The 20,654-nt window shown below is 37.0% G+C and overlaps 1 protein-coding gene and 1 long non-coding RNA gene across 3 annotated transcripts in view; both read left to right on the plus strand.

The window, feature by feature from the left end:
• LOC145934635 (uncharacterized) overlaps positions 1-10,953 on the plus strand; it is a 42,817-nt gene extending 31,864 nt beyond the window's left edge. The window contains exon 2 of the long non-coding RNA XR_014425081.1: positions 10,413-10,953. This is a non-coding gene — a long non-coding RNA (uncharacterized LOC145934635). The remainder of the gene's footprint in view (positions 1-10,412) is intronic.
• The window catches only part of Olf413 (DBH like monooxygenase olf413), a 263,489-nt gene that overhangs the window by 110,047 nt on the left and 132,788 nt on the right, over positions 1-20,654 (plus strand). The window lies entirely within an intron of this gene.

The following is a 20,654-nucleotide window of genomic DNA, read 5'->3' on the forward strand; positions in this document are numbered from 1 at the left end:
GCTTCATCCATTTCGACGGTCGATGATCGGGATTAATCCGTCGAAATGTATTTTTGCCTCTTCTTCCGCGCGCGAGCTTTCATAGAAACATCGCATCGGTCCGTTTCATCGAGAATGGGTACTCACTTTGTCGAATATCTCGTACTCTGGATATCGAAGGTCTATCGATTTCCTCTACTGACAGCGGGACATTCCTCTTTTTACCGTCACGAAAATTGCAACATAGTCCTTTCCATTCGATATTGTGTTCTCGGCCAAGTATTGTCAACCGCTCCCGAAGCATCGCTTTTCTCGATCTTGTCGGTTTATGTAAGGTCTATGAGAGATCCGGAAGAACTTTAAAATTTGTAGGATAGAAGTGACATCTTGATAATATAAAGAATTCGCTGCATTAATGCATGAAATATAATAGCAATAAAAATATTATTATTAAAGAGTGATGCAAATTTGATTAAACAATTAGTCTTGCATTTAAAATAAACAAAATTGATCGTGTGAAATATATCTTTCCGTGGAATCAAAAATTTTTATTTAAACATTTATTTTGCAAAGAATGAATTGTGTGAAACTTGTTTGCTTGATTTCGTTAATGATTACTTCATGTTTTTCATGTATTTTTGAATTCTACATACGTAGTATAGTACCCAATGAATTTTTGTTAATAAAATAAAAGATCATATCACACAATATCATATAGTTTGCAACGTAAATCTTGTAGTAAATTACTAATTTCTTTAACTTCAAGCACAAAATTTACATTTAATGATTAAGCTTTTTCAAATTTGCATCAAGCAGACTTTTGAGCTTTTTCAATAAGACGAAAGCCTACATACACAGTCCAAGCAAACATTCGACCGCTATATGCATTGCGATCGTTCATCTGGATAAGCGTCTTAAGAGAAGAACGATAGGCATCAGGAATGATAAATATGAGAGGGAAATTAAAGCCGGCTTGCCTATATAGAGGCTGCTTCGAATGATTTACATCAGGATGTATTCTCCTACAGGAGAAAATAATTTTTAAATATTTCTATAAATAATAATCTCTTATTTCACGCAAACTCGCAACTTCCAGAGATTTTCAATTAAATTGCATTAAATGCATTAGAATATTAATATATATTTAATGTTAAAATAGCGAGAATAACGGTTTAAGTTATCGTTTCGTCGTCCAAAAGTTTCTTCTAATTTGATCGAAGGATAAGCTTTTGTTGTCTATATATAGTACTTTTGAAAGACTTGACTTCTCGAAAGCTCATTTTAACTTTACGTTGACATACCTATCTATATATACTGTGTATACATTAACATAGACTATCTCGAGGATTACTGTGAAAACTTTGTACCAAACTTTTGCCGGAAGAATCGTCGATCTTCCGATTATTGACAGAAGCCCGAGCTTGCGGACGGCAACCCAAATCCGGGCGCGAACAAGACAGACTTTTCTCCGAGCGACACCGAAAATTCCGTAACTCGCATTCCCTTGACTTAATGACAGCCTGCCATTTACGGGCGCGTCGCTTGTCAAGCTTGTCTCGCTCTTTCCACCCTGGCTTTCAGGAGCGGACCAAGTTATGTGTTGCTAAAGCCTTTCCTTATTCACGCGGCCTATTTTTCGTAATATCACAATAGGGAAGCACTCTTGGCGAAAGACACGTCAATCTCTTTATATTTTAAGAGATTTTCCATTTTCTAGAAATGTATAACATCGCGATTATTTTTCTATAAAATGAAGTTTTATAAATAGTAATTAAAACTAAAAAAGAAGAGGAATTTAAAATATTCATATTAATTAACTTTTTGAAAAATTGACATTTTTTAAATAGTGACAACAGTAGTTGCCTCTGTCCAGTGTGAAAATCGTCTTTAAGAACATTTATGACAGATTTAATTCGATAATGGCGAGGTCACAATGATTATGATAGTTTTATAGTTTTTTTATATAGGCGCGGAGAAGGAAGGGGTGCTTAAATATCAGGATACCACCTCTGATCACGGTTCTTTCGTAGTTTCCCCCGTGTATTTACTAGTAATTCACCTTGACAGAAGTGCTCTTCGCGCTTTCACCTCGTTTCCACCGTGTGTTCCTTTACCCCGTTCTCTCTCTTCGACCCCGCTGTCGCTTCCGTTTGCGTGTCCTTATAAAGCCGCCTTTACGACTCCTCCCCCTCGGTTTGCTTGCCGCTGTTGGTCCGCCCTGCTTTTTCTTCGCTTTTCTTCTGGAGGTCTTTATGAGCGTGTGAAGTATCGCGTACATATCGCATATATATAATTACGAGGAGACGCATGTCGAATTACTGGGCGGTCAGCCGTGGCGTTGTGAACGACGCAATGCAAGAAAATACGTCCGTCCTAGTGACTTGTTTCATCATCAATGATATGCTGTTGACTGTACCGTCAAATAAATCAACAATGCGAATCGCGCAAAAAACATTCGCGTATCGATTATAATTCCTATTAGCTGTATCTTCTTTTCGTCGTAGAAGCTTCTACGAATCCTTGCTTTTCCCCGATATTTCATAAAATATTTATAACAAGGTGGAATTTATATTTCAAGATTTTATAACCAGTAGATCGAGAGACGAATTTATTTTAATCATTTATTTTATTATCATTTATTTTAACGTAAAGTTAAGAAAAGAAGAGCAGAAATTTTTGCTATTAAATTAGCCTTAAATTTATCAGAGAATCTGTAATTTTGACAGAAAGAGAGCAACCATTTTTAGCACTTGATATATATATATATATATATTATTTATACAAGGGAAATGATGATTAAATAAAGAGGAAGCGTGAAATATAAAGATCACGGATGCAAATAACATTTTGACGACGCGTCTCGTGTTTAGAGTCGCAGGCTCTAAAATCGATGGCCGCAGGTTTCAAGGATATCTCGTCGTCGAATCGGATATCGTGTTCAATTCTCTCGTAAAGATGGAACATTGACAAAAGCGCGAGCTGCGCCCGTAAATTGATGCCTCGCGATCGCAACGCGTGCGTATATATATAATATATACATACATCCGTACATGTGTGCATCGTGTTGCGTGTTTCGCCGCATACGGTATCTATATGCGCGGGTCATGTGCGCCGACCCCGCAGGTCAGGAATACTGGTCCCGGTTCCCGTCCTCGTCGGGACTACACGTTCGCGAATGCCCGTAGCTTTTCCAGGCGACGCGGTCGCTCGCTAAAATAAATTTCAGCCGTATACGCGGGATCGAGTGGGGTCAAGTAAGGTATACGAGAGACCCTCGGGTAAATGGAACACATAACGATAATTTTCTAGCGAATCAAATTAATAATCGTTATTTTTTTTCATAGCATTCTCTGATTTATCTCATTCTATTAACTGTGAATAGGAAATTTTTTAAATAACTTTCATGTTGGCTTTTAATTTTTTATATTTTATCAGCGATTTACAGTGTTGGCCGAGTTGATACTCTCAAGTAGCTTATTTGAGCTTAATTAGTTTACAAGAAGGAATCTGACTCTTCTTGTTTTATTATTAAAATTAAGCTATGAGCTTATAATGTAGGTATAACGTTATATTGAAACGAATTATAAGTAATGTTTCATCAAGATGGCTTAAATATTTGCTTTTCTACTTGATCAAAAATAAAATAATTTTACATGATGTAAAATGTAAAGATATCGAAGGGAATCTTTTTAGCATTATATAATAACTAATAATTGATCAAATGTGTTGTGAATACAAATTATGTATTATCAATAATTATACTAATATCAATGTTTAATTAAAACGAAATATGGATTTACAACTATCTCTCTCTATATTTCTCTCTTTCTATCTTTTTATTATTGGCGTATGTTACATTACCGTCGAACAATAATGCAGATATATTAATAACAATCGTTGTTATAATAATTAGTATCGGGGCATCTAGCTAAGACAATGCTGCAGTACGTGATAATACATGCTTTCATTAATTGTTGATTACGTATCATCGACTGTGTATTATATCTGTTTATATATGTGATTAATAATTTATTAATAAACAGATTATATTACAAAACGGTATTATTAAAAACTAATTAGCTGAAATAACTCATTTTCAATAAAAGAAACACTGTTTTTATTATCGATTAAAGCGTCCTACATTATTGATTCCGTCATACACCTTTATAAAATGCAACAAGTGTGTGCAGCATAAGCACAAATTGCAAAACAAAAAAAAATGTTTACACGCAGAGAAAGAGTTGCATTTTAAAGCCACTTGAACTTAAATTTTATATACATTAACTTTATCAATATTACTGATATATGTGTGTATATACATATATATGCAACGCGTGAAAATGAAATAATTTTGGTAAATTTTATTATGTATCCATATTTCTCTTTAACGTTTTACGAAATACGATTAAAAATATATTGTAATTAGCTTTTTAAAATTAAATATTTTAATTGAATATTTTAAGGTATTTTAAAATTCCTCGTTATATTTCTCGTATTTAATGTAATACTCATAACATGGACGCGTCCCATGTCGAACGCATTTATCATATCGTCGTTTATATGTCAATTACATTCGTTATATCGCCGTTTACATATCCGTAACATTTATGAGCCGTTCGGTACTCGATACTGCGTGTGTCGACATTTAATAACCGGCCCTCGCGTCGTTGAATCCGCGGGATCGCGAGCTCATCGAATTCCAATCTCGTCGCGTACACGTCGTCCGAATAAACATTAATCAAGCGCCAACTGTTAGACGAGATATCGCGGAGCCTTTCCATGCCACATGCGTCCGGGATGCGATTGACAAGTTGCGCGTTCACGTATATACGGTAACCGCGATTGAAGGCTCATTCGCGATAGTCATGGATGATTAAACCGCAGATGGAATAAGGTATATATAATATATTAATGATAATGGATTATATATTATTAGATATGTAATAACCAGTCATTAGGCGAATCATTTTTGAATCTTTCTCTTTTAGTAATCACATATAGAATTATAATATCTTAATTATTATTTTATTTAAAATGTGTGTCTGTCGCGAGCTTAAAAAATACAGTATAAAGTTTTCACGCAGGGGAAAAGCAAATCCACCCGTTTAGTAGTCAGAGTACGCTTGTATATTTCGGAATCAATAATTCCCGTATGTGCCGTATATAATAATTACAAATGAACGATGTAGCACGTTCGATAAGTATATGCAATTCATATTTTTATGCAATTTTGTTGTTTTGGAAAGAGAGCCTGATCCATTATTCACTCTGTGATGATTACAATTACAAATTGTTGTAAATATAATTGAAATCCGCTGCATTCTTCCATCGATCACCGATTGCATTCGGCGATGTGATACGACCTTTACGGCAAATCGCAGTTGCGAAGATGCTCGGGCAGGCATGGAGAAGGGCAAAGCTGGTCCTCGTCGAGGTCGTGCATTTACACAGGCGGGGTCATCTACGGTCTCCGCGCAGTACCGTTATACCATATATACACATTCCCGAAGCGGTCATTCCGCCATCCGGTTCCCTTCGTTTGCCTCTCTCGGTCCTACTTCGCCTCTATTTTCTCACTAGTCTCTGGCATACACACACACATATACCCTAAATTGCATATTTTCATGTGCATCACGCGGCGGAAGGATACATAAGTCATAGTGTCGCGTGAATGTTACCCAATGTTCCGTTACTTCCTGTTAACTCCGCTCATGTATATACGCGCTCATGTGTACACGCGAGCTGTTATATCATTAAGTTACTGTTATGATGCGCTTTCTGCGGATTTCCAGTCTTCTAATTCTGAAACAGACATTACACAAACGGAGTTAAGTAGATTTGAGAGTCGAAACGATCGAACGTAACGCATAGCCAGGAACAGGTACGCGAATTTGAGTTTGCAACCGCGATGGTCAGCTTGAGATACGTACTGTTTAAAATTGAATGTAAGGATTAACGCGCGGATTAAAGGATAAAAATAAATTCTAACTATAGTTTATATATATATATATATATAATGTGTAACTTATCAAAAACAGGTTCTCTCGCGAGCGCAATAATGGAGCACAAACGGTTATCGCGATTAATAATAATCCTATTAGTTGGAACTCTACCGGGGACAATTAATTGCCGCCATTGTGTCGCAGTACAGATAATGCTTCCCTTCCCGCTGGCAAAATTAATACATATACCAATATAATTGTTCCACGTCTCGTTTCTCGCGATTCATACCCAGCGGCAATGATTATTTTGCATCGTGCAGTCAACGAGATGTTAACCCTCAATATATGCATGGATGTTCGTATTACCAAACTAAATTCACGTAACTAACATAATAGCAGTGTACAAGAGGAAATTTTTTATTTTTACTTATCGAAAAGGAGATTCGATATTCAAGGACTGATTAAAAATTCTTTTAGTCGCTTTTTAAAATGATTTTTCTTGAATATAATTTATATTTTTATAAGTTTATGTTTTTTACTTAATATCTGCGCTCTCTGGATTAATTTGTTTTCAATTAGTTCTCCAGTTAATTACTCTTACCACATGGCACTGTAACGATACATTGCGACTCTCATCCCTTTGCTGCACTGACGTCGATTAAACGGCAGGCTAGTACGCAAACCGGAAGCTTATTATCGCGGTACCGACAGTCGGCTTAAAGCCTAATCGGCCGTTACGATCGCGTGCTTCTAATTTCACGCCCGCTATATGCCCATCCAACGTATCCGGGTAATCGAATCTTCGGCGTAATCGGCGTTTAAAGACCGAAGACCCCTTCTCGCGCAGGCCGATATACCGTTGACCTATATTCCTCGACTCTCGCTTTTTATCGTCACTCGTGATTGGGCACCTTTGAAGTTGCGTTCAGAGAACAAGTGGCGAACATAAATCGAGCGCGATAAAAATGTGTATATTATAATTTTTTTTTCAATATTTTTTCTGAATATTGTTTCGCATATGTCTGGCTTTAATTTTAAATTTTATTTCTATTATTAAAACTGTTCAGTTTTACAGCGATTGAGTTAAAAAATTTTATCTTTATTTTCTGATTAATCAGCCTATTTTTTTTAACACTTTCTAAATGTTTTTCTCTTCTTTTTCTTTTCGTAGTTTAATTAAAATCATAAAGATATATATATACTTATTTTTGAGTATCGGACTCTAGCTTACTGCTTTCTAAAATTTATTTTTTGTACGCTTATGCTTACATATTATATTAATATATCATATCGATCCGAGAGACGCAAATTTTTATCTCATCGTCGCGAACGGCACCAGATTTGGCAGACTTGCCAAACTATTCATTTTCGCATGAGCTATGCTTAGGAAATTAGACACCGGCTTACCGTCTCGCGAGTTGCCCCAACGAGATGTATGTCGCGACGTCTCCCATTCCTCTTGGAGTACGCGTGTTCTGCTCGGGAATTACCGTCGGAGACGGATACAGTTCTTGGTCGCGAGTTTTACGACAGTTGCGCAGTAATAACGGTATTATTCAAGTCACCTTCGCGACCGCGGCGCTATCATGGCCCACATTGGTCTTGAAGAAATCACGACAGCGGAAAATAGAACAAAAACGTGGAAACGTAAAAAAAATGTGTAAACTTTAAGTAATATTTTCTGATCAAGTTATTTCACAGTTCAGTACAAACTATCTATATACATACATCGTTTTTTTATAACCAATTTAAAAAATGTACATTGTGTCTCTCGTGATGAGTATTAGTAATTATGTCAGAAGATGAAAAGATAGAAAAAATATAGGAATAAAATGGAGATTACAATGCCTATTATTGCAATTTAAAATCCGAAGTTTGACAAAAAAATTTTTAATTTTTCGAGAGATTACCGTTCAATCAATAATATTGCAATAGCTTTATTACGGCTAATAGCTTTTGGCTATAATAAAGCTATTGCAATATTATTGATTGAACGGTAATTTTCTCGAAAAATATAATTTTTTTGTTACACTTTGAATTTTATTGATTGCAGATTAGCAACTATATATAATAATAGGCATTGTCATCTCCATTTTATTCCTATATATTTTTTATTATATATACATATATGTATATACGGTTTTAATCGTTGAGCGTGCGGAAGAATATCAGAGAATGCGCTCAAGTAGCGTTTTACACATAGGGCAACGTCTTGATATCGCCATAAGAGAACCGGCAGCCGGTTGCGGTAAGATCGATAGCAGGAAGCGAGATGAGTGGCGCGCCGACCTGTTGTGGTAGATCCGACGTGTTCTGAGACAGTGGACCCGCATGTCGAACATGGTGTTTGCGCGCGTTATTCCGTCGTGAATGCCACTCTACGTGCGAGAAGTGTCCTATCATCTTACACGACGGAAACTTTCCGCGCCGAGGCGGACTCTTGAGAGTTTTAATGCAATTCAACGACTTCTGCAAGCGAGGCACGAACGAAGAAGGGGGCGATCCACAAGCGCCGATCCAGCTTTCTTATATCATGATGCCGGGGTATCTCGGAACACGTGAGTGCCGGAGGCGTGGCTGCGACTCGATTAGCGAGTGTGAACATCGCGGGTTTTCTTATCGCCGCAAGCCGGCTGGCTCTTGATGAATTTCCTCCTATCCGTATTTTCCGCCGCTATATAATTTTATCGCGAACGTCGAAATTTCCTTCGATGGCGACCTCTAATTTTATTTCAGCCTGGAAAATTAATATACAGCGCGTTCGCAATTTGTCGACGACAAATGGTGCGTTTTTAAAAAGAATTTTCTGGTTTTAAACTTATTATAATATGATTTTTCATTCTGCAGTTGTATAAAAGTTTATTAGATATTTCACGGAAATGCTTAAGCGATAATGTTTATAATATTGTATGAAAGGGACCGGTTGGGACTACTGGTTTAGTATTATGAACCTCGGAGCTTTATGAGACGAGGGTCAGAAAGAGAGATAATAATTTACGCAGGTCGTAACGTGGCATGGCATCTTGAAGAAACCGCGCTCCCACGAGGCCGCGATATGCTGATTGCGTTAAGGACGTCACGCAAAGCTCGCACTTGCAACCGACTCCTTTTGTAGTGTGTCGGAATTGCATAGCACGCACGAAATCCGGTCGTGCGTGCGTCGAAATTCCCATGTGTGCAGTCGTTGTCTCGGTTATAACATCCGGCGTATACACGCGAGAATGATGATTGGCTGGACGGCGACGGTGCAGTGACATTAACACAACACCGTGGCCACGTTCTGATTGCAGACCTGCTGATCAAATTACACGGACCATTGCTGTTCAAAGCGGGATTATAAAACGAAGCGACCCAGAAGCGTGTTAAAACGTCTTCGTGAAACTCTCGAAACTCTGGCGCGAAACTTTGGCGGATTTTATTCGAGCGAGATGTAGCGAGCGGAATTGCTCTCGGTTATATGTATTTTTGTCTTTCTTTGCTGCAGTATTATTAAAATTTTAGATTAATCTCGAATATTAAATAAAAACTAAACAATATATTTATATGGCATATATAAAAGATGATTACTCGATAAATTCAATAAAATATATGATATGATAATTTAAGAATTTAATAAAATACATGTCGAAAAATGTATTTTTGCGACAGTGTTTATAATGCGAATCTTTATCCTCTCCTGAATCAACATAGGGAGTCGTGGTTTCGATGCAATCTAGGGATTTAAACCTTCTCCAGGTAGTTTCTCTTGTTGACTTAGATAGAAGTTGTCATGCAGGAATTCTCTCTTTCTCTCTGCCTTTTACCGCAAGATTTCTGTACAAGATGGTGCTTTCGCAATACGTGGCAAACATATGGCCGACATTGTCCGCTTCGGGGAACAAGTTTTCGTGACTCACGCGGTGCGACCGCCGTACTTATGACGCCGACAGCACGCTGAGAATTCTCTTTTAGGCAGGGCGGCCGTGGCCGCGCTTTTGTTCGACCACCGGGGCTCGATAGCCCCGACCAATTATGGAAAGTCTTGGTCCATATTGCCCTATTATGCCCCGTTTCTTCGGCCTTCGCGAAACCACCTGGCTCCCGTCGAGCGAGGATAATTTCGCGAGACGCCGTTCGCCATCTCCTTCTTTGTCTTTTCTTATTCTATCTCTCAAATAAACGTCGAAGAACGTTATAGTATTATACGAGGTGGTCTTCGTTAGTTAAGGCTCGATATACAGTTTTAGTGGAATAAAATCAATGCCATTTTGAATGAGATTAATAACATTAAAGAAATTGTTATATATACGTTTGTATATGATTGTTATATATGATTGCTTACAATATGTTTTTCGTTAAATTCACTGATAGGTGTTCAATTATTTATGCTTTTAATGAAATTGTTATCAACACAGTGATATTTTATGAACCATTTCAATTATATTATATATGTACAATATCGTTATTTTAAAGTGATTTATTATTAACGTAATTCTTCTATTTCTGTTCCAGGTAAGTGGCCCTTTGTCTTGATTGGCTTCCACGTCACGAAAAAAAGTCCATCAAGAAGTCTCGTAAGTACTCTCTGAGCTACCATAAGTCCCCGGGTTACTTAATCGATATTGGCGGATATTACGAGCGCGGAGAAATTTTATTGCACCGGCATTTCGCTATTGTCGATATATGCGGCCATTATTCAAATCCGGTTTGTATCCGTTCGTGGTATGCGGCTTGTGCAATTAATATTTGAATTTTCACCGGGAATCCCGACGGGATTTTTCGCGTGTTTCGCGGGGATGTTTGGAGTGTTCACGGAATTACGGTGGATGGCGTGTATTAATGACGTTCCTTGTCGACGTCGTTGCTCAATCTTCCCTCTGTTACACCTCGCAATTTTCCAGGGTTATTTATTTTACGCAAAATATATTTACTTGACAATTATTACATATTGAACAACCGCGGCTTACTTGACAAACTTGAAAGAGTTGTAAATATTATTTCGAATTTTTTAAAATTTAGTACGTAACAATCTGAAACCCTATCGAGTATTCAAATCCGTTATGAAGACAATCTACTAATACTATCTTGCTTTTATTAAATGATATCGATATATTTTAATTAATGCGCGATCATCAATATAAAATATATAGGTATTATATATTTAAAAAATAATATATATGAAATGTATATTTTTAAAACTATATCGATTTATTTAAATATACTACGAATATACACACATGCACATATATCTTTTACAAATGAAAGATCTGCACATTTTGCGAGAGAATACGTATAATGGAATATCCCAAGTGTAACAACTCTTTTCTTGATGATATGTCTCTCCGAGCGATTTCCATGTCGCTTTACTCCGTAACTCCAAACGGGGGAATTTTTTTCTCTATTAATCTAAGCTGGCACAATCTTGCGAAACATATGAGCGTCATCCGAGAGAGAGGTGCACGCTCGGGTTAACCAATTTTATCCGCGGAGATCTAATTTCCCGCCGTCAAGACGCGTTATGCCGAGGACATCCGTCGCCTTCCTCTTTATAATAAGGCTCGTTTCCCCGTTGTAAACGCGCCAGCCAGAAATTGCGTCGCCGTTGTAAATCTCTGTGCATTCTTGCTCGGGATGTCTCCTTCTCGCCGGAACTATTTTCGGTCTTACGGCTTTTCGCTCGCACACCTCGCGCAATTAAATAGTACGCTCCCAAAACTCACTCCATTGGACCGAGATTGGATTCCCCACGGAAGTTCCATCCCGAAATATGAACGTTTAGCTCGTGGAATATAAAACGAAATTACTCTCTGGGAAACTTTAATGATAATATATATACTTTAGAAGCGTATTTTAAAATTTCATTTAAGAGTAGCGAACATAATGAAAATTTGTTCATAAAAAAAAATGATCTAGTTACATCTATTACATTTGAAATTTTAATTTTCGGAGACACTCGCACGCGGCTCGAAATCGACGCATTCCTGGAGGGTATATACTATATACCGCACATTTACGCGCGCACGGTCATCATTAATGGTAATCGGCGTCGTTTCCTTTGAGAGGTCCCGATGGCGCGTCCGAGGCTTTACTTTGGCGCGAGAGAAGCATCAGGATATAATCGTCGCGCGTCTGTCGGCCGCATGATTAGCATACGCGCGAGAAGGGATACAATTTACATCTTCCCTCCTCTCGCTCCTCGCCTATAATTTTTCCCACGTTGGGAGAATTCATTTAAGAAATACTGTCTCTTCGAGAGAGCTATCAATATACGCGTCAAATTAACATTGAATTTAAATTTGACACAATAAATTCGATAATAATTTTCTGAAAATATCGGATTCGATCGATAAGTGTTAAAGATTGAGAATCCATTTTTTTTCTTGAGGATAATGAATATTTTTTTAAAATCAAGAAATATACATGTGTGTATGTACAGGATGTATGGGGGATGAGATATGAACAATGTAAGATTTTATAGTTCCGCGAAAAGTGTAAGAAACAGAAAGTAATGGTTGTCGATGGCCGGACGATATAGTCGTTTTGAATTTTACGACAGGGATGACGCTTATGCTCGCGAAATATGCAGATGCACGCATAATGGTCGTTGGTCTGCGTCGTAAAAAGTATTCGCCACGCCCAGTTGCACCTTGCGATAATACGCTGTTATCCCGCCGCCCGTCTCTCGCTAATGAGCTTAAATTAACATTCGACTCTGAGACTCAGTTTTGCCAAGATCAGTTAACGTGAGTCATATGCATATGATAAAATCTTGTGTCTTTGTTTGCTGAAAAAATATTAACTCCCGCGTTACACACGCGAGTTTGTCAAGAGCATGTCTACTCTTTAAAATATTTAACATAAATATTTAATATTAATATTAATGAAAATAAAAAATAATGTGCTCATTCCGGTATTATATATACACACATATTTTTGTATAATAATAATCGGTGCTACGCGAACGGAGAATCGAAGTAAGGTCACATCGATAAAACTGGTCTTAAGAGTTCGACTAGCCCAGAGATGACAGAGCGGGTTTTTATACGCGGGAACATTCAATCGGTGGTTCTTGCTGCACGACAACACGACACGATAAGAAACGCCATAATTATATAGAGAAAGAGAGAAAAAGAGAAAGAGGATGCGGCATATATAGTTTTACATTTAGTATACATTCAGTATTAAATGTGCGGCCGATCTCGCGTTAACATTTTAATCGCGATCTGTAAATAAAATTTGGAATCAAAATAGATAGCTGCGTTCAGCTTTAAACGTGACGTTAAACAGAGAATGTTAGCTGCGAATAATCAATGGCGCGAAATGCAATGATTAATTAGTGTGAAACGTGACGTAAATGCTCGACGGTAATTTTGCGCGATCTCTTTGAATACAATATTTGAATTGAATTTTATATGACACTTATATACGTTGCATACCGCGGCGCAATGGCAATTTCAATTACGCGAATTTCACTTTATGCAGCACCTTGGATCTTGCTCCGTGTATGTACGCCATTAATATCGCTCGTGCACTTTCTGTCTACGAGTCTATGGACTTTCCGCGTATATTAGGTCGCGATTTCACGCGTCCCTTTGATCATCAACGTCGAAACGCTCGTGCAAAAGTGCGCATTGAAATGCCGCTGACACTCAAATGTGCCATATTATACGGCGCTTTGCTTTGCCGAGGGCCTTCAATTGAGTCCATACCTTCTGTTTGCACGGATAAAAGTACGTATTCGAATGTTAACAAGAACGTGGAATATGCGGCAATAATGCAAGGGACAGGTTTAAGCGTAAATGTAAATCAATTATTTGTGACAAAGCCAATGTCTTTTTTTCTGTATGATCAAACGTGTGTAGTAAAATGTTTTCTTTTTGTTTGAAAATAGTTTTGCGTGAATTTGTAATTAATTGTAATTTTTTTGGATTAAAATATGCAAATTTGATATACGAAGTTAGATAAAATAAAAATATAGCTTCTAATACACATTTCGAATTATATAGTTTTAAATTTTTGGAAAATTTTATTATATGAAAATTTCGCAAGATTCTAAGATAAAATATCATTGCTTGATAAATATTTCGCGAAAGACGTTAAGAGAGCGATACAAGATTAATTAAGACTGAATTAGTTAGAGTCTGAAACCAGTATCGTCTTAAATATTCAATTAATCGATATTTTTAAATATTAATTATAATTCTTAAATATTCTTAACAGAGCATATCTTTTATTCATTTAAAATATATACATAATATAATTATAATACATAATATAATATAATTTAAAAAGGGATTTAGAAACTGAAGAAGCTATTTGAAGAATATTACGTTATTAATATATTTATCACGGTATCATGTATTTTTATCATTAAAATCATCATCAAATTATATCTTATAAGAGCAGACACATTTCAGTTTCAAGAAAGTGTCTTTATTATTATTATATAACACAAAGCTTTTTATTTATTGCACGGCTGATTAATAAAAGTTTAAAAAACAATGTTCTAGCTTGATGATACATGTTCTAGCTTAAATTTTTTAAAATTATTTTATTTTTAAAAAAGTGATAACTCATTTTTCGATAACATGATTCAATTTGACAACGAAATGAAGGTGACAGAATCGTATTATATACGGTATTCGAAAAGGACGATTTTCCGTAGCTCATCAGACTTAATCAGGCATCAGTCTCTTAGTGGCCTTTTTAATTACGATGTTCGCGCCATCGTCGTGGAATTCGCCGGAATAACAACTCCGGAACGTTGGTATCCGGAATTCTGTACGGCGAGGTAAATTTTCCGTGCTCGGGCTGTATGCTCGCGTTCCGGAGACCGACATGTAACACGCTTACTCGCGCGTAATGGCTGCTCCAATTACGCGAATTCCGCGTTATACTTTACGCCGTTGCGACGACGCCCCGGCGTTAACGCGCCGTTAATACATAGGTAGATGTTAGGTAAGAGTTCGCGTGCAAGTGTGTTAATATGTGTGTGCTTGTGTCTATTTGTGTCTGTGTTTGAGCGCGCGCTTACTATACCGCTTCGAGAAAGCGGCCTTCGTTGCATCGTCACGGTCGAGGCAGAGGCCATCGTACCTCGGTGAACGAAGAAAACTGCGCTCTTCTCGTCTAATTGTTTTAATGACTCGCCTCTCTCGGAACTGCCGCTCTCCCTCCGTTCCTCTCTTTTTCCTTTGGTTTTTCTCCCCGCCCTCTCTTCGCCAAGTCTCTTTCTTCCCGAGAGTCGATGGGTACTCTTGTCCATACACAGCCACGTGTAGAGAGACCGAGAGAAAAAGATCCGATTGTAGAGTGCAACCAAGATCGATCGAAGATAGTTGTATTGTTGATATAGGGTTAGAGCAGAAAAGTAATACTATCTAGATATCTTTAGCTTCTCTTGTTATTTATTTATATTCTTTGCACTTATTTCTAAATTTAAACACAAGATTAGATCGCGATCATTTGTTCTTATTAAGTTTTATTATTTGTTTAACAGATTATTATTTATCCGATAATGATATATAGAAATATCCTGTGTAATTGAATTATCTCGTATTTTGATCTTCGTATTGCTCGTAGAGGTTCTTGCAAGATCTTCTCTTCGTATTCGTTTAATCGATGAATCGACGTGTCTATTCGCAAGATGCCTCTCGATGCGCCACTTTCCACGGCGTTAATTAAAATTGCATCGTACGATGCGCCGCTCAGGGTGCAAAGTGCACATCGTGCCGGGCCACTGATGGCACTTGACATCGGGTTCATCATGCGTGGGAAGTAAATTAACTGAGCGGTTTGCCACGTTCAAGATGTCTTTTTCGCTATTTAAGGTTGAAAAAAAAAAATCATAGAAAAGAGAAAAGATAGAAATATTTAAAGTAGGATAAAACACTTTTTAAGATACGAGAAATAATTATTGTAAAACTTTTTTTTTAATTAAAAAATTTTTTACTGTATGATCCATTTAAAATTTGAAACGTAAATATAACATAGATATACAATATTAATTAAAATTGTATAATTTTATGAGACAAGATCTAATGCGAATTATATCTTGTACTCGTATTTTATTTTATGTTTATTGGTTTATTATATGTATGATACATCATATATATATTTTCTACACATTTAGCAAAAGCTATAGAAGAAAAAAATTATAAGGGATTATATATACGCGTCTTGCTATTAAAATTCTTTGCTCTCTTGCGTTTTTCATCCGCGTCTAAAGTTTAATACTCATAAAAAGAATCTAGCCAGTGGAGAGAGAAGACGCGCTCGCGGATTCAATATCGTCTATCCCTCTGAAATATATCCCATGCTCTTCACGAAGGTATAGTATCCGACGCAGAGAGTCTCGATGACATTCCGCGCGATAATCTCGGCGCGTATCCGCAAGACTGACACGAGGAACGAGCGATTCTCCGAGCGGATAAATCGAGAGCGGTTGTCGGTTTCCATCGCGCGCGTTTCCTGCTCGCTCTCCTCCGACGTGTTGCGATCCTCTCTTTCTCTTCCTGACGCACAAAAAGCGGAGCCATCGACGCGAAGTTACCTACGGGATCGGCTATTATACCGGCATAATCCCCGCGGGGCCTATCCGGGATTTCTCTCTGCCTCTGTATATGATCGCCTCTCTTCTTCTCTTCTCCTCGCTGATCTTTCTCTCCCATACGTCAGTCGAGACTCACGCACACACGAGATTCGACCGAAATCTTTTTCTCCACGGCGCGTTCCCGCTTTTGGTCCCGGGGGCCCGACGCGACGGAGGAAGGCGAGGATTAGAGCCACGATGTCCGCGGTGTCGGGGCTAAGCCCCCATTCACGATACGGGATTATATGCACGGGTGAAATATCGCGGGTAGCTATCCATTTCAGTCTTCTCCTCTCGTTGCTGCCGCCGCCGCACTCCACGTTTCTCCTTTAAATTTATCGAACGCGATGATAGTTTTCATGATATATATTTATGACAATGACGTTAAGATCTCTATAATAACATTATCTATGAAATGGCTGAATATTTTGATGCTAATCCAAGAATACCGAAATTGTATATCTTCGGAGCAAATACAATTTTAGAATTTGTAAGTTATAATCTTAGGATTCTTTGTTATTTTAAGAATATTAATGGTTTATTCCAGAATATAAATATACATATATATACATACCTATATACAAAACATAATATTTAATGTTATATTTTTACATTATTTTTAACAATATATATAATATACCATTACAAATATAATAAAAATATAAAGATAAAAGATATAAAAAAATAATGTAAGAATAAAATATTAAATAAAATTATATATATATGTATATAGCCTAGTTGTAACGATATATGACCTGAACGAAAAAAATTCCCTTAGAAACATACAGACTATCTAATGAAGTATAATATCGATCCTCTTCGAAAACAGAAATTATGCATCCGTCAGCTATCGTTACACTTCTCAGGTATATCGATGTTGTCGGGATCAAAGGCTGTGGCCGTCAGTTCTGTTCTCCGGTGTGCATTTCGCAGCTTGGCGTTCGAGTCGCGTGTGCTCAATATCAACGTTGCATTGTGCGGACGCATCGGGATTTTCGCTCTCTATTTTCTCACTCGCAGTGTGTGTATACAGAATGGGTCCTGCATTTCCCATCCATCTATACGATATAGGGATGACGTTTTTTTTTTTTTTTTTTTTATATACGAATCGATTTTTCGTTAAGGGAGAAAAAAAAGAGAATTAAAATATTAAAATTAACGCAAAATAAATTTCAGAACAAATAATTGAAAAAACTGATGAACTTTGATCTTTTCGACAAATTTTGAGCGAGAATTACTTAAACAGAATTTAATCTTTGTGCGCATTTTATTTTTTCAAATAAAATATTACAAAATTATAAGGATCGTGTTTAATAAAATTTCCTTGAAGGGAAAATTAATTAAAAATTCAGTTTCACTGTACGAGGGATAGATATGGATTTGAGGGACACCTTGTATAACACGTCTGCGAGCATCCGAGCCGAGATGTGTTTACACAAGAACGACGTCTTCTGGACAACGTCGGTATTGTGCCGGTGACTGGCGGCTTATACTTATGTAATGTGAGCCCTATACCGACAGCAATGGCCCCGTCGCTATTCTGTGATTCGCTTCTATCGGGATACCAGCTGCCATTGAATAACGCGATTCGACATCATCAGGAGAGAGAAACCTTGGACGTATTACACATCCGAGGGTTCTCGACTGACGTAATCCAGTTGCCGAAGACGAGCGAGAAGTGATGCGATGCGATCCAATCTCTCTCTCTCTCTCTCTTTCTCTCCCTCTCTCTAACCGATTTGTAAACCTTAGTCTGATCTATGACATCTGGTACGATGTGATATGTGCTTGGCCACATTGTAATAACACGTACAAAATCGAAAGGCAAGCAGAAGAGTCACGTCGGCGAGCAGATATAAATGACTGCCGGTCGAGATAGAGCTTCCCGAAGTCAATATTCGTACTCCACTGGTTACTCTGCGACTCGTACGATTCTTCTCAATCACAGATACGATCAAACTAAGAAATTGGATAATTGTCTCATTGTCGGTTGTAATAATGTATGCCGATAAATTATCACAAATGACAAATTATTCAAAATATTATATTAAATGATTTATTAAAAATGTTAATTTTTATTTGTGATGACATATTAAAATAATAAATTTAATTTTAGATAAAAAAAAAACCGGATTTAATATCATGCATAATTTTTTAAAATTTTATTTATTTAGAGTTATAAAAAATTAATTTTTTATAAGTCTAAGAGACTTCTTGATTTTATTTATCAGCTTTTATATAACTCTCATTACATTTATTTATAATTTTGTTTTACTAAGAGCTACGACGAGAGAAAAAATAGCAGAGTTTCAATAGTAGCTGCTTGATTAGAGCCGACAGCGTAATCTAAAGTGCAATTGGTATCAGAAATAAAAAAAAAACTCTCGTGAACCGCGTAATAGAATTTTTATGTACTCTAACAGAAATTACGCTTCGAGTATATTAGCGACTATTCAAGCGCGGGTCATTTCGCGTCTCATCTCTCCGGAGAGTCGCCTCGCGTCCATTAGAAACCCGACAGGAGTCGCTAATACCCCTGTAAAATTCTGATATTATACGATCCTCGAGTGCTCTCTTACGCGAGCGCAACGAGTTTACGTTATTACCCGACGAAAGTTTTCGCGACGCGTAAAAACTCCGGCGCACTCTCAGGATCTGCAAACGAATTTAAGTATATATCGAGCGCGCTCGATCGACTCGACTAATGCGACTCGAAATTAAAAATGTTAATGAATCCTTACAATAGACACTTTTTCGTAAGAATGTAAAAAAAAAAAACTTTATCCTTGAATATCTTTCCTATTAGATTGCAAATGGCGACGCTGTTGCTTCCTCGCGTCTTTTGTCCTTTCGTCACGGCTTCCGTTTTTTTTCTACCTACCCGTATACCTTTTTCGGTCGCTCTTTTACACGACCCCGTAAAATCGTAAGACGGAGCTCATCGACCCGTGAATATCGGTTCGTATTCTCACCTCTATTTAGCGCTACATTTAACGCCGAATTTGATCCCGATTTAAAGTTTTATTAATTTAATACGATCGTGTTTAACATTTATGTACATTTACACGGAATGAAAATTGGTACGTCGCGTTTAGTATTAAAGATGTATGCGGTGTAAAATGTAGATCGTTCTTGATCGAATAATTGAAAATAGAGAATTTTGTTTGCCATTTACCGAAGAGAAGAACAAATTTATATTGCAGAAAAATTAATTCAAAGCTAAAATAAAATGTAAGCGTGTGTCGAGAAGAGAGACTGTCACATTAATTGCTAGGCGCAATACATAATTAAATTTGATTATTAATCAACGTTTTACTGTCTAGTAACTGCATAACATATTGGGCTATTTTTTAAAAATTTATTTCTCATTAATTATTATCGGACACCTTATTCTATACACGTCTTTCATCACCTTCAACTGCACTTTGAATCATAAATTACATCGTATATGCTCTACACATTCTAATCGTCTCGAACAAATAAATTCTACCGTATTTTTTTCCGAATCTCCGATCGAAAACGCGAATGCCTTGAAATGCATTTTGAAGCGAGACAACAGTGGGCGGAAGTCGCATATCGCATGGATGTCTAATGTGAGAACGTTCGCATCTTATTTTGAATCTAGAATGCAGATCTAGCTTTTAATTAGTTCCGTCATTTTGACGTTAGTAATTACAGCGGAAGGTGCATTCTTTCGGTGCGCAATTAAAAAAAATTATCAAATGCGATTTCATATCACGATACGTCCGACACATTTCTTCTTCGTCATTTCTCTCTATTATTCCTTTATTATAATTTACCGCTGTGTCAGTGGATTTCAGTTTTTAAGAATATATTAGTATAGCATATGAATAAAAGAGATACACCTATATTGCAATATCTCTTCGTGTTATTGTTTATTAGTAATCATTATAAAATAGTTTAGAATATAGAACATTCCATTATTCAACAATTCCATTATTAAACAATATTCACGATTTGAATTATTCCGATATTATCGATATTATATTCCCTCTTCAATCGTCGAAATTTCATCATTGTTACGGGATTATGCGGAAATAGCATTTGCAGCAAAAACTTACTTTGCAAGACCCCCCATTAGTGTCGAAACGATTCTTCATATTCCACAATCAATTAAAGCTATTAAATTGAGCCTTTTGGAA

This window comes from Prenolepis imparis, unplaced genomic scaffold (genome assembly GCF_030444845.1).
Source record: "Prenolepis imparis isolate NDT839.2.m4 unplaced genomic scaffold, iyPreImpa1.0 SCAF_4, whole genome shotgun sequence".
Lineage (NCBI taxonomy): Eukaryota > Metazoa > Arthropoda > Insecta > Hymenoptera > Formicidae > Prenolepis > Prenolepis imparis.